Consider the following 13,389-nt stretch of genomic DNA (forward strand, 5'->3'; position numbering starts at 1 on the left):
GAAATTTGGCACGAGCATTGATTATGTTATAAATAGGAAAAGCTAATGGGTCCAACTCGATTATTCAATTCTACGCGCAAAAGAATTAGCGTCAAAATTTTCTGTATGGAATGTATTTTTCTCACTTTCCAGTGTCATAGAAATGTGAAATTTGGCACGAGCATTGATTATGTCATAAATAGGAAAAGCTAATGGGTCCCAACTCGATTTTTCAAATCTATGTGCAAAAGAATTAGCCTCCAAATTTTACGTACGGAATCCAATTTTCTCACATAGAAACTTGAAATTTGGCACGGGCATTGATTATGTCATAAATAGGAAAAGCTAATGGGTCCCAACTCCGTTATTTAATTCTCGGCACTAAAGAATTAGCGTCCAAGTTTTACGTACGGAATGTAATTTTCTCACATAGAAACTTAAAATTTGGCATGGGCATTGATTATGTCATAAATAGGAAAAGCTAATGGGTCCCAACTCGATTTTTCAATTCTATGTGCAAAAGAATTAGCCTCCAAATTTTATGAACGGAATCCAATTTTCTCACATAGAAACTTGAAATTTGGCACGGGTATTGATTATGTCATAAATAGGAAAAGCTAAAGGGTCCCAACTCTGATATTTAATTCTAGGCACAAAAGAATTAGCGTCCAAGTTTTACGTATGGAATGTAATTTTCTCACATAGAAACTTAAAATTTGGCACGAGCATTGATTATGTCATAAATAGGAAAAGCTAATGGGTCCCAACTCGATTTTTCAACTCTATGTGCAAAAGAATTAGCCTCCAAATTTTACGTACGGAATCCAATTTTCTCACATAGAAACTTGAAATTTGGCACGAGCATTGATTATGTCATAAATAGGAAAAGCTAATGGGTACCAACTCGATTATTCAATTCTATGCGCAAAAGAATTAGCATCACAATTTTACGTACGGAATGTATTTTTCTCACTTTCCAGTGTCATAGAAACGTGAAATTTGGCACGAGCATTGATTATGTCATAAATAGGAAAAGCTAATGGGTCCAACTCGATTATTCAATTCTATGTGCAAAAGAATTAGCCTCCAAATTTTACGTACGGAATCCAATTTTCTCACATAGAAACTTAAAATTTGGCACGGGCATTGTATATGTTCAAAATAGGAAAAACTAATGGGTCTCAACTCGATTATTCAATTCTATGCGCAAAAGAATGAGCGTCAAAATTTTCCGTACGTAATGTATTTTTCTCACTTTCCAGTGTCATAGAAACGTGAAATTTGGCACGAGCATTGATTATGTCATAAATAGGAAAAGCTAATGGGTCCTAACTCGATTATTCAATTCTATGTGCAAAAGAATTAGCGTCAAAATTTTACGTATGGAATGTATTTTTCTCACTTTCCAGTGTCATAGAAACGTGAAATTTTTGGCACGAGCATTGATTATGTCATAAATAGGAAAAGCTAATGCGTCCCAACTCGATTATTCAATTCTATGTGCAAAAGAATTAGCGTCCAAATTTTACGTACGGAATCCAATTTTCTCACATAGAAACTTGAAATTTGGCACGAGCATTGATTATGTCATAAATAGGAAAAGCTAATGGGTCCCAACTCCGTTATTTAATTCTAGGCACTAAAGAATTAGCGTCCAAGTTTTACGTATTGAATGTAATTTTCTCACATAGAAACTTAAAATTTGGCACGGGCATTGATTATGTCATAAATAGGAAAAGCTAATGGGTCCTAACTAGATTATTCAATTATATGTGCAAAAGAAATAGCGTCTAAATTTTACATACAGAATCCAATTTTCTCACATAGAAACTTGAAATTTGGCACGAGCATTGATTATGTCATAAATAGGAAAAGCTAATGGGTCCCAACTCCGTTATTTAATTCTATGCGCAAAAGAATTAGCGTCCAAATGTTACGTACGGAATGTAATTTTCTCACATAGAAACTTAAAATTTGGCACGGGCATTGATTATGTCATAAATAAGAAAAGCTAATGGGTCCTAACTCGATTATTCAATTCTATGTGCAAAAGAATTAGCCTTCAAATTTTACGTACGGAATCCAATTTTCTCACGTAGAAACTTGAAATTTGGCACGAGCATTGATTATGTCATAAATAGGAAAAGCTAATGGGTCCCAACTCGATTATTCAATTCTATGTGCAAAAGAATTAGCCTCCAAATTTTACGTACGGAATCCAATTTTCTCACATAGAAACTTCAAATTTGGCACGAGCATTGATTATGTCATAAATAGGAAAAGCTAATGGGTCCCAACTCGATTATTCAATTCTATGCGCAAAAGAATTAGCATCAAAATTTAACGTACGGAATGTATTTTTCTCACTTTCCAGTGTCATAGAAACGTGAAATTTGGCACGAGCATTGATTATGTCATAAATAGGAAAAGCTAATGGGTCCCAACTCGATTATTCAATTCTATGTGCAAAAGAATTAGCATCCAAATTTTACGTACGGAATCCAATTTTCTCACATAGAAACTTGAAATTTGGCACGAGCATTGATTATGTCATAAATAGGAAAAGCTAATGGGTCCCAACTCCGTTATTTAATTCTATGCGCAAAAGAATTAGCGTCCAAATGTTACGTACGGAATGTAATTTTCTCACATAGAAACTTAAAATTTGGCACGGGCATTGATTATGTCATAAATAAGAAAAGCTAATGGGTCATAACTCGATTATTCAATTCTATGTGCAAAAGAATTAGCCTTCAAATTTTACGTACGGAATCCAATTTTCTCACATAGAAACTTGAAATTTGGCACGAGCATTGACTATGTCATAAATAGGAAAAGCTAATGGGTCCCAACTCGATTATTCAATTCTATGTGCAAAAGAATTAACCTCCAAATTTTACGTACGGAATCCAATTTTCTCACATAGAAACGTAAAATTTGGCACGGGCATTGAATATGTTCTAAATAGGAAAAACTAATGGGTCCCAACTCGATTATTCAATTCTATGCGCAAAAGAATTAGCGTCAAAATTTAACGTACGGAATGTATTTTTCTCACTTTCCAGTGTCATAGAAACGTGAAATTTGGCACGAGCATTGATTATGTTATAAATAGGAATAGCTAATGCGTCCAACTCGATTATTCAATTCTATGTGCAAAAGATTTAGCGTCCAAATTTTACGTACAGAATCCAATTTTCTCACATAGAAACTTGAAATTTGGCACGAGCATTGATTATGTCATAAATAGGAAAAGCTAATGGGTCCCAACTCGATTTTTCAACTCTATGTGCAAAAGATTTAGCGTCCAAATTTTACGTACAGAATCCAATTTTCTCTCATAGAAACTTGAAATTTGGCACGGGCATTGTATATGTTCAAAATAGGAAAAACTAATAGGTCTCAACTCGATTATTCAATTCTATGCGCAAAAGAATTAGCGTCCAAATTTTACGTACAGAATCCAATTTTCTCACATAGAAACTTAAAATTTGGCACGGGCATTGTATATGTTCAAAATAGGAAAAACTAATAGGTCTCAACTCGATTATTCAATTCTATGCGCAAAAGAATTAGCGTCAAAATTTTCCGTACGGAATGTATTTTTCCCACTTTCCAGTGTCATAGAAACGTGAAATTTGGCACGAGCATTGATTATGTCATAAATAGGAAAAGCTAATGGGTCCTATCTCGATTATTCAATTCTATGTGCAAAAGAATTAGCGTCAAAATTTTACGTATGGAATGTATTTTTCTCACTTTCCAGTGTCATAGAAACGTGAAATTTGGCACGAGCATTGATTATGTCATAAATAGGAAAAGCTAATGGGTCCCAACTCGATTATTCAATTCTATGTGCAAAAGAATTAGCGTCCAAAGTTTACGTACGGAATCCAATTTTCTCACATAGAAACTTGAAATTTGGCACGAGCATTGATTATGTCATAAATAGGAAAAGCTAATGGGTCCCAACTCCGGTTTTTAATTCTAGGCACTAAAGAATTAGCGTCCAAGTTTTATGTATGGAATGTAATTTTCTCACATAGAAACTTAAAATTTGGCACGGGCATTGATTATGTCATAAATAGGAAAAGCTAATGGGTCCCAACTCGATTTTTCAACTCTATGTGCAAAAGAATTAGCCTCCAAATTTTACGTACGGAATCCAATTTTCTCACATAGAAACTTGAAATTTGGCACGAGCATTGATTATGTCATAAATAGGAAAAGCTAATGGGTCAAAACTCGATTATTTAATTCTATGTGCAAAAGAATTAGCCTCCAAATTTTATGTACGGAATCCAATTTTCTCACATAGAAACTTGAAATTTGGCACGGGCATTGATTATGTCATAAATAGGAAAAGCTAATGGGTCCCAACTCCGTTATTTAATTCAAGGCACAAAAGAATTAGCGTCCAAGTTTTATGTATGGAATGTAATTTTCTCACATAGAAACTTAAAATTTGGCACGGGCATTGATTATGTCATAAATAGGAAAAGCTAATGGGTCCCAACTCGATTTTTCAATTCTATGTGCAAAAGAATTAGCGTCAAAATTTTACGTATGGAATGTATTTTTCTCACTTTCCAGTGTCATAGAAACGTGAAATTTTTGGCACGAGCATTGATTATGTCATAAATAGGAAAAGCTAATGCGTCCCAACTCGATTATTCAATTCTATGTGCAAAAGAATTAGCGTCCAAATTTTACGTACGGAATCCAATTTTCTCACATAGAAACTTGAAATTTGGCACGAGCATTGATTATGTCATAAATAGGAAAAGCTAATGGGTCCCAACTCCGTTATTTAATTCTAGGCACTAAAAAATTAGCGTCCAAGTTTTACGTACGGAATGTAATTTTCTCACATAGAAACTTAAAATTTGGCACGGGCATTGATTATGTCATAAATAGGAAAAGCTAATGGGTCCCAACTCGATTTTTCAATTCTATGTGCAAAAGAATTAGCCTCCAAATTTTATGTACGGAATCCAATTTTCTCACATAGAAACTTGAAATTTGGCACGGGCATTGATTATGTCATAAATAGGAAAAGCTAATGGGTCCCAACTCCGTTATTTAATTCAAGGCACAAAAGAATTAGCGTCCAAGTTTTACGTACGGAATGTAATTTTCTCACATAGAAACTTAAAATTTGGCACGGGCATTGATTATGTCATAACTAGGAAAAGCTAATGGGTCCCAACTCGATTATTTAATTCTATGTGCAAAAGAATTAGCCTCCAAATTTTATGTACGGAATCCAATTTTCTCACATAGAAACTTGAAATTTGGCACGGGCATTGATTATGTCATAAATAGGAAAAGCTAATGGGTCCCAACTCCGTTATTTAATTCTAGGCACAAAAGAATCAGCGTCCAAGTTTTATGTATGGAATGTAATTTTCTCACATAGAAACTTAAAATTTGGCACGGGCATTGATTATGTCATAAATAGGAAAAGCTAATGGGTCCTAACTAGATTATTCAATTCTATGTGCAAAAGAAATAGCGTCTAAATTTTACATACAGAATCCAATTTTCTCACATAGAAACTTGAAATTTGGCACGGGCATTGATTATGTCATAAATAGGAAAAGCTAATGGGTCCCAACTCCGTTATTTAATTCTAGGCACTAAAGAATTAGCGTCCAAGTTTTACGTACGGAATGTAATTTTCTCACATAGAAACTTAAAATTTGGCATGGGCATTGATTATGTCATAAATAGGAAAAGCTAATGGGTCCCAACTCGATTTTTCAATTCTATGTGCAAAAGAATTAGCCTCCAAATTTTACGTACGGAATGTATTTTTCTCACTTTCCAGTGTCATAGAAACGTGAAATTTGGCACGAGCATTGATTATGTTATAAATAGGAAAAGCTAATGGGTCCAACTCGATTATTCAATTCTACGCGCAAAAGAATTAGCGTCAAAATTTTCTGTATGGAATGTATTTTTCTCACTTTCCAGTGTCATAGAAACGTGAAATTTGGCACGAGCATTGATTATGTCATAAATAGGAAAAGCTAATGGGTCCCAACTCTATTATTCAATTCTATGTGCAAAAGAATTAGCCTCCAAATTTTATGTACGGAATCCAATTTTCTCACATAGAAACTTGAAATTTGGCACGAGCATTGATTATGTCATGAATAGGAAAAGCTAATGGGTCCCAACTCGATTATTCAATTCTATGTGCAAAAGAATTAGCCTCCAAATTTTACGTACGGAATCCAATTTTCTCACATAGAAACTTGAAATTTGGCAAGAGCATTGATTATGTCATAAATAGGAAAAGCTAATGGGTCCCAACTCGATTTTTCAAATCTATGTGCAAAAGAATTAGCCTCCAAATTTTACGTACGGAATCCAATTTTCTCACATAGAAACTTGAAATTTGGCACGGGCATTGATTATGTCATAAATAGGAAAAGCTAATGGGTCCCAACTCCGTTATTTAATTCTCGGCACTAAAGAATTAGCGTCCAAGTTTTACGTACGGAATGTAATTTTCTCACATAGAAACTTAAAATTTGGCATGGGCATTGATTATGTCATAAATAGGAAAAGCTAATGGGTCCCAACTCGATTTTTCAATTCTATGTGCAAAAGAATTAGCCTCCAAATTTTATGAACGGAATCCAATTTTCTCACATAGAAACTTGAAATTTGGCACGGGTATTGATTATGTCATAAATAGGAAAAGCTAAAGGGTCCCAACTCTGATATTTAATTCTAGGCACAAAAGAATTAGCGTCCAAGTTTTACGTATGGAATGTAATTTTCTCACATAGAAACTTAAAATTTGGCACGAGCATTGATTATGTCATAAATAGGAAAAGCTAATGGGTCCCAACTCGATTTTTCAACTCTATGTGCAAAAGAATTAGCCTCCAAATTTTACGTACGGAATCCAATTTTCTCACATAGAAACTTGAAATTTGGCACGAGCATTGATTATGTCATAAATAGGAAAAGCTAATGGGTACCAACTCGATTATTCAATTCTATGCGCAAAAGAATTAGCATCACAATTTTACGTACGGAATGTATTTTTCTCACTTTCCAGTGTCATAGAAACGTGAAATTTGGCACGAGCATTGATTATGTCATAAATAGGAAAAGCTAATGGGTCCAACTCGATTATTCAATTCTATGTGCAAAAGAATTAGCCTCCAAATTTTACGTACGGAATCCAATTTTCTCACATAGAAACTTAAAATTTGGCACGGGCATTGTATATGTTCAAAATAGGAAAAACTAATGGGTCTCAACTCGATTATTCAATTCTATGCGCAAAAGAATGAGCGTCAAAATTTTCCGTACGTAATGTATTTTTCTCACTTTCCAGTGTCATAGAAACGTGAAATTTGGCACGAGCATTGATTATGTCATAAATAGGAAAAGCTAATGGGTCCTAACTCGATTATTCAATTCTATGTGCAAAAGAATTAGCGTCAAAATTTTACGTATGGAATGTATTTTTCTCACTTTCCAGTGTCATAGAAACGCGAAATTTTTGGCACGAGCATTGATTATGTCATAAATAGGAAAAGCTAATGCGTCCCAACTCGATTATTCAATTCTATGTGCAAAAGAATTAGCGTCCAAATTTTACGTACGGAATCCAATTTTCTAACATAGAAACTTGAAATTTGGCACGAGCATTGATTATGTCATAAATAGGAAAAGCTAATGGGTCCCAACTCCGTTATTTAATTCTAGGCACTAAAGAATTAGCGTCCAAGTTTTACGTACGGAATGTAATTTTCTCACATAGAAACTTAAAATTTGGCACGGGCATTGATTATGTCATAAATAGGAAAAGCTAATGGGTCCCAACTCGATTTTTCAATTCTATGTGCAAAAGAATTAGCCTCCAAATTTTATGTACGGAATCCAATTTTCTCACATAGAAACTTGAAATTTGGCACGGGCATTGATTATGTCATAAATAGGAAAAGCTAAAGGGTCCCAACTCCGTTATTTAATTCTAGGCACAAAAGAATTAGCGTCCAAGTTTTACGTATTGAATGTAATTTTCTCACATAGAAACTTAAAATTTGGCACGGGCATTGATTATGTCATAAATAGGAAAAGCTAATGGGTCCCAACTCGATTATTCAATTCTATGTGCAAAAGAATTAGCCTCCAAATTTTACGTACGGAATCCAATTTTCTCACATAGAAACTTGAAATTTGGCACGAGCATTGATTATGTCATAAATAGGAAAAGCTAATGGGTCCCAACTCGATTATTCAATTCTATGCGCAAAAGAATTAGCATCAAAATTTAACGTACGGAATGTATTTTTCTCACTTTCCAGTGTCATTGAAACGTGAAATTTGGCACGAGCATTGATTATGTCATAAATAGGAAAAGCTAATGGGTCCCAACTCGATTATTCAATTCTATGTGCAAAAGAATTAGCATCCAAATTTTGCGTACGGAATCCAATTTTCTCACATAGAAACTTGAAATTTGGCACGAGCATTGATTATGTCATAAATAGGAAAAGCTAATGGGTCCCAACTCCGTTATTTAATTCTATGCGCAAAAGAATTAGCGTCCAAATGTTACGTACGGAATGTAATTTTCTCACATAGAAACTTAAAATTTGGCACGGGCATTGATTATGTCATAAATAAGAAAAGCTAATGGGTCATAACTCGATTATTCAATTCTATGTGCAAAAGAATTAGCCTTCAAATTTTACGTACGGAATCCAATTTTCTCACATAGAAACTTGAAATTTGGCACGAGCATTGACTATGTCATAAATAGGAAAAGCTCATGGGTCCCAACTCGATTATTCAATTCTATGTGCAAAAGAATTAACCTCCAAATTTTACGTACGGAATCCAATTTTCTCACATAGAAACGTAAAATTTGGCACGGGCATTGAATATGTTCTAAATAGGAAAAACTAATGGGTCCCAACTCGATTATTCAATTCTATGCGCAAAAGAATTAGCGTCAAAATTTAACGTACGGAATGTATTTTTCTCACTTTCCAGTGTCATAGAAACGTGAAATTTGGCACGAGCATTGATTATGTTATAAATAGGAATAGCTAATGCGTCCAACTCGATTATTCAATTCTATGTGCAAAAGATTTAGCGTCCAAATTTTACGTACAGAATCCAATTTTCTCACATAGAAACTTGAAATTTGGCACGAGCATTGATTATGTCATAAATAGGAAAAGCTAATGGGTCCCAACTCGATTTTTCAACTCTATGTGCAAAAGATTTAGCGTCCAAATTTTACGTACAGAATCCAATTTTCTCTCATAGAAACTTGAAATTTGGCACGGGCATTGTATATGTTCAAAATAGGAAAAACTAATAGGTCTCAACTCGATTATTCAATTCTATGCGCAAAAGACTTAGCGTCCAAATTTTACGTACAGAATCCAATTTTCTCACATAGAAACTTAAAATTTGGCACGGGCATTGTATATGTTCAAAATAGGAAAAACTAATAGGTCTCAACTCGAAAATTCAATTCTATGCGCAAAAGAATTAGCGTCAAAATTTTCCGTACGGAATGTATTTTTCCCACTTTCCAGTGTCATAGAAACGTGAAATTTGGCACGAGCATTGATTATGTCATAAATAGGAAAAGCTAATGGGTCCTATCTCGATTATTCAATTCTATGTGCAAAAGAATTAGCGTCAAAATTTTACGTATGGAATGTATTTTTCTCACTTTCCAGTGTCATAGAAACGTGAAATTTGGCACGAGCATTGATTATGTCATAAATAGGAAAAGCTAATGGGTCCCAACTCGATTATTCAATTCTATGTGCAAAAGAATTAGCGTCCAAAGTTTACGTACGGAATCCAATTTTCTCACATAGAAACTTGAAATTTGGCACGAGCATTGATTATGTCATAAATAGGAAAAGCTAATGGGTCCCAACTCCGGTTTTTAATTCTAGGCACTAAAGAATTAGCGTCCAAGTTTTACGTACGGAATGTAATTTTCTCACATAGAAACTTAAAATTTGGCACGGGCATTGATTATGTCATAAATAGGAAAAGCTAATGGGTCAAAACTCGATTATTTAATTCTATGTGCAAAAGAATTAGCCTCCAAATTTTATGTACGGAATCCAATTTTCTCACATAGAAACTTGAAATTTGGCACGGGCATTGATTATGTCATAAATAGGAAAAGCTAATGGGTCCCAACTCCGTTATTTAATTCAAGGCACAAAAGAATTAGCGTCCAAGTTTTATGTATGGAATGTAATTTTCTCACATAGAAACTTAAAATTTTGCACGGGCATTGATTATGTCATAAATAGGAAAAGCTAATGGGTCCCAACTCGATTTTTCAACTCTATGTGCAAAAGAATTAGCCTCCAAATTTTACGTACGGAATCCAATTTTCTCACATAGAAACTTGAAATTTGGCACGAGCATTGATTATGTCATAAATAGGAAAAGCTAATGGGTACCAACTCGATTATTCAATTCTATGCGCAAAAGAATTAGCATCACAATTTTACGTACGGAATGTAGTTTTCTCACTTTCCAGTGTCATAGAAACGTGAAATTTGGCACGAGCATTGATTATGTCATAAATAGGAAAAGCTAATGGGTCCAACTCGATTATTCAATTCTATGTGCAAAAGAATTAGCCTCCAAATTTTACGTACGGAATCCAATTTTCTCACATAGAAACTTAAAATTTGGCACGGGCATTGTATATGTTCAAAATAGGAAAAACTAATGGGTCTCAACTCGATTATTCAATTCTATGCGCAAAAGAATGAGCGTCAAAATTTTCCGTACGTAATGTATTTTTCTCACTTTCCAGTGTCATAGAAACGTGAAATTTGGCACGAGCATTGATTATGTCATAAATAGGAAAAGCTAATGGGTCCTAACTCGATTATTCAATTCTATGTGCAAAAGAATTAGCGTCAAAATTTTACGTATGGAATGTATTTTTCTCACTTTCCAGTGTCATAGAAACGTGAAATTTTTGGCACGAGCATTGATTATGTCATAAATAGGAAAAGCTAATGCGTCCCAACTCGATTATTCAATTCTATGTGCAAAAGAATTAGCGTCCAAATTTTACGTACGGAATCCAATTTTCTCACATAGAAACTTGAAATTTGGCACGAGCATTGATTATGTCATAAATAGGAAAAGCTAATGGGTCCCAACTCCGTTATTTAATTCTAGGCACTAAAGAATTAGCGTCCAAGTTTTACGTACGGAATGTAATTTTCTCACATAGAAACTTAAAATTTGGCACGGGCATTGATTATGTCATAAATAGGAAAAGCTAATGGGTCCCAACTCGATTTTTCAATTCTATGTGCAAAAGAATTAGCCTCCAAATTTTATGTACGGAATCCAATTTTCTCACATAGAAACTTGAAATTTGGCACGGGCATTGATTATGTCATAAATAGGAAAAGCTAAAGGGTCCCAACTCCGTTATTTAATTCTAGGCACAAAAGAATTAGCGTCCAAGTTTTACGTATTGAATGTAATTTTCTCACATAGAAACTTAAAATTTGGCACGGGCATTGATTATGTCATAAATAGGAAAAGCTAATGGGTCCTAACTAGATTATTCAATTATATGTGCAAAAGAAATAGCGTCTAAATTTTACATACAGAATCCAATTTTCTCACATAGAAACTTGAAATTTGGCACGAGCATTGATTATGTCATAAATAGGAAAAGCTAATGGGTCCCAACTCCGTTATTTAATTCTATGCGCAAAAGAATTAGCGTCCAAATGTTACGTACGGAATGTAATTTTCTCACATAGAAACTTAAAATTTGGCACGGGCATTGATTATGTCATAAATAAGAAAAGCTAATGGGTCCTAACTCGATTATTCAATTCTATGTGCAAAAGAATTAGCCTTCAAATTTTACGTACGGAATCCAATTTTCTCACGTAGAAACTTGAAATTTGGCACGAGCATTGATTATGTCATAAATAGGAAAAGCTAATGGGTCCCAACTCGATTATTCAATTCTATGTGCAAAAGAATTAGCATCCAAATTTTACGTACGGAATCCAATTTTCTCACATAGAAACTTGAAATTTGGCACGAGCATTGATTATGTCATAAATAGGAAAAGCTAATGGGTCCCAACTCCGTTATTTAATTCTATGCGCAAAAGAATTAGCGTCCAAATGTTACGTACGGAGTGTAATTTTCTCACATAGAAACTTAAAATTTGGCACGGGCATTGATTATGTCATAAATAAGAAAAGCTAATGGGTCCTAACTCGATTATTCAATTCTATGTGCAAAAGAATTAGCCTTCAAATTTTACGTACGGAATCCAATTTTCTCACATAGAAACTTGAAATTTGGCACGAGCATTGACTATGTCATAAATAGGAAAAGCTAATGGGTCCCAACTCGATTATTCAATTCTATGTGCAAAAGAATTAACCTCCAAATTTTACGTACGGAATCCAATTTTCTCACATAGAAACGTAAAATTTGGCACGGGCATTGAATATGTTCTAAATAGGAAAAACTAATGGGTCCCAACTCGATTATTCAATTCTATGCGCAAAAGAATTAGCGTCAAAATTTAACGTACGGAATGTATTTTTCTCACTTTCCAGTGTCATAGAAACGTGAAATTTGGCACGAGCATTGATTATGTTATAAATAGGAATAGCTAATGCGTCCAACTCGATTATTCAATTCTATGTGCAAAAGATTTAGCGTCCAAATTTTACGTACAGAATCCAATTTTCTCACATAGAAACTTGAAATTTGGCACGAGCATTGATTATGTCATAAATAGGAAAAGCTAATGGGTCCCAACTCGATTTTTCAACTCTATGTGCAAAAGATTTAGCGTCCAAATTTTACGTACAGAATCCAATTTTCTCTCATAGAAACTTGAAATTTGGCACGGGCATTGTATATGTTCAAAATAGGAAAAACTAATAGGTCTCAACTCGATTATTCAATTCTATGCGCAAAAGAATTAGCGTCCAAATTTTACGTACAGAATCCAATTTTCTCACATATACAATGCCCGTGCCAAATTTTAAGTTTCTATGTTCAAAATAGGAAAAACTAATAGGTCTCAACTCGATTATTCAATTCTATGCGCAAAAGAATTAGCGTCAAAATTTTCCGTACGGAATGTATTTTTCCCACTTTCCAGTGTCATAGAAACGTGAAATTTGGCACGAGCATTGATTATGTCATAAATAGGAAAAGCTAATGGGTCCTATCTCGATTATTCAATTCTATGTGCAAAAGAATTAGCGTCAAAATTTTACGTATGGAATGTATTTTTCTCACTTTCCAGTGTCATAGAAACGTGAAATTTGGCACGAGCATTGATTATGTCATAAATAGGAAAAGCTAATGGGTCCCAACTCGATTATTCAA

The sequence above is a fragment of the Eleutherodactylus coqui genome, chromosome 8, assembly GCF_035609145.1.
Source record: "Eleutherodactylus coqui strain aEleCoq1 chromosome 8, aEleCoq1.hap1, whole genome shotgun sequence".
Taxonomy (NCBI): domain Eukaryota; kingdom Metazoa; phylum Chordata; class Amphibia; order Anura; family Eleutherodactylidae; genus Eleutherodactylus; species Eleutherodactylus coqui.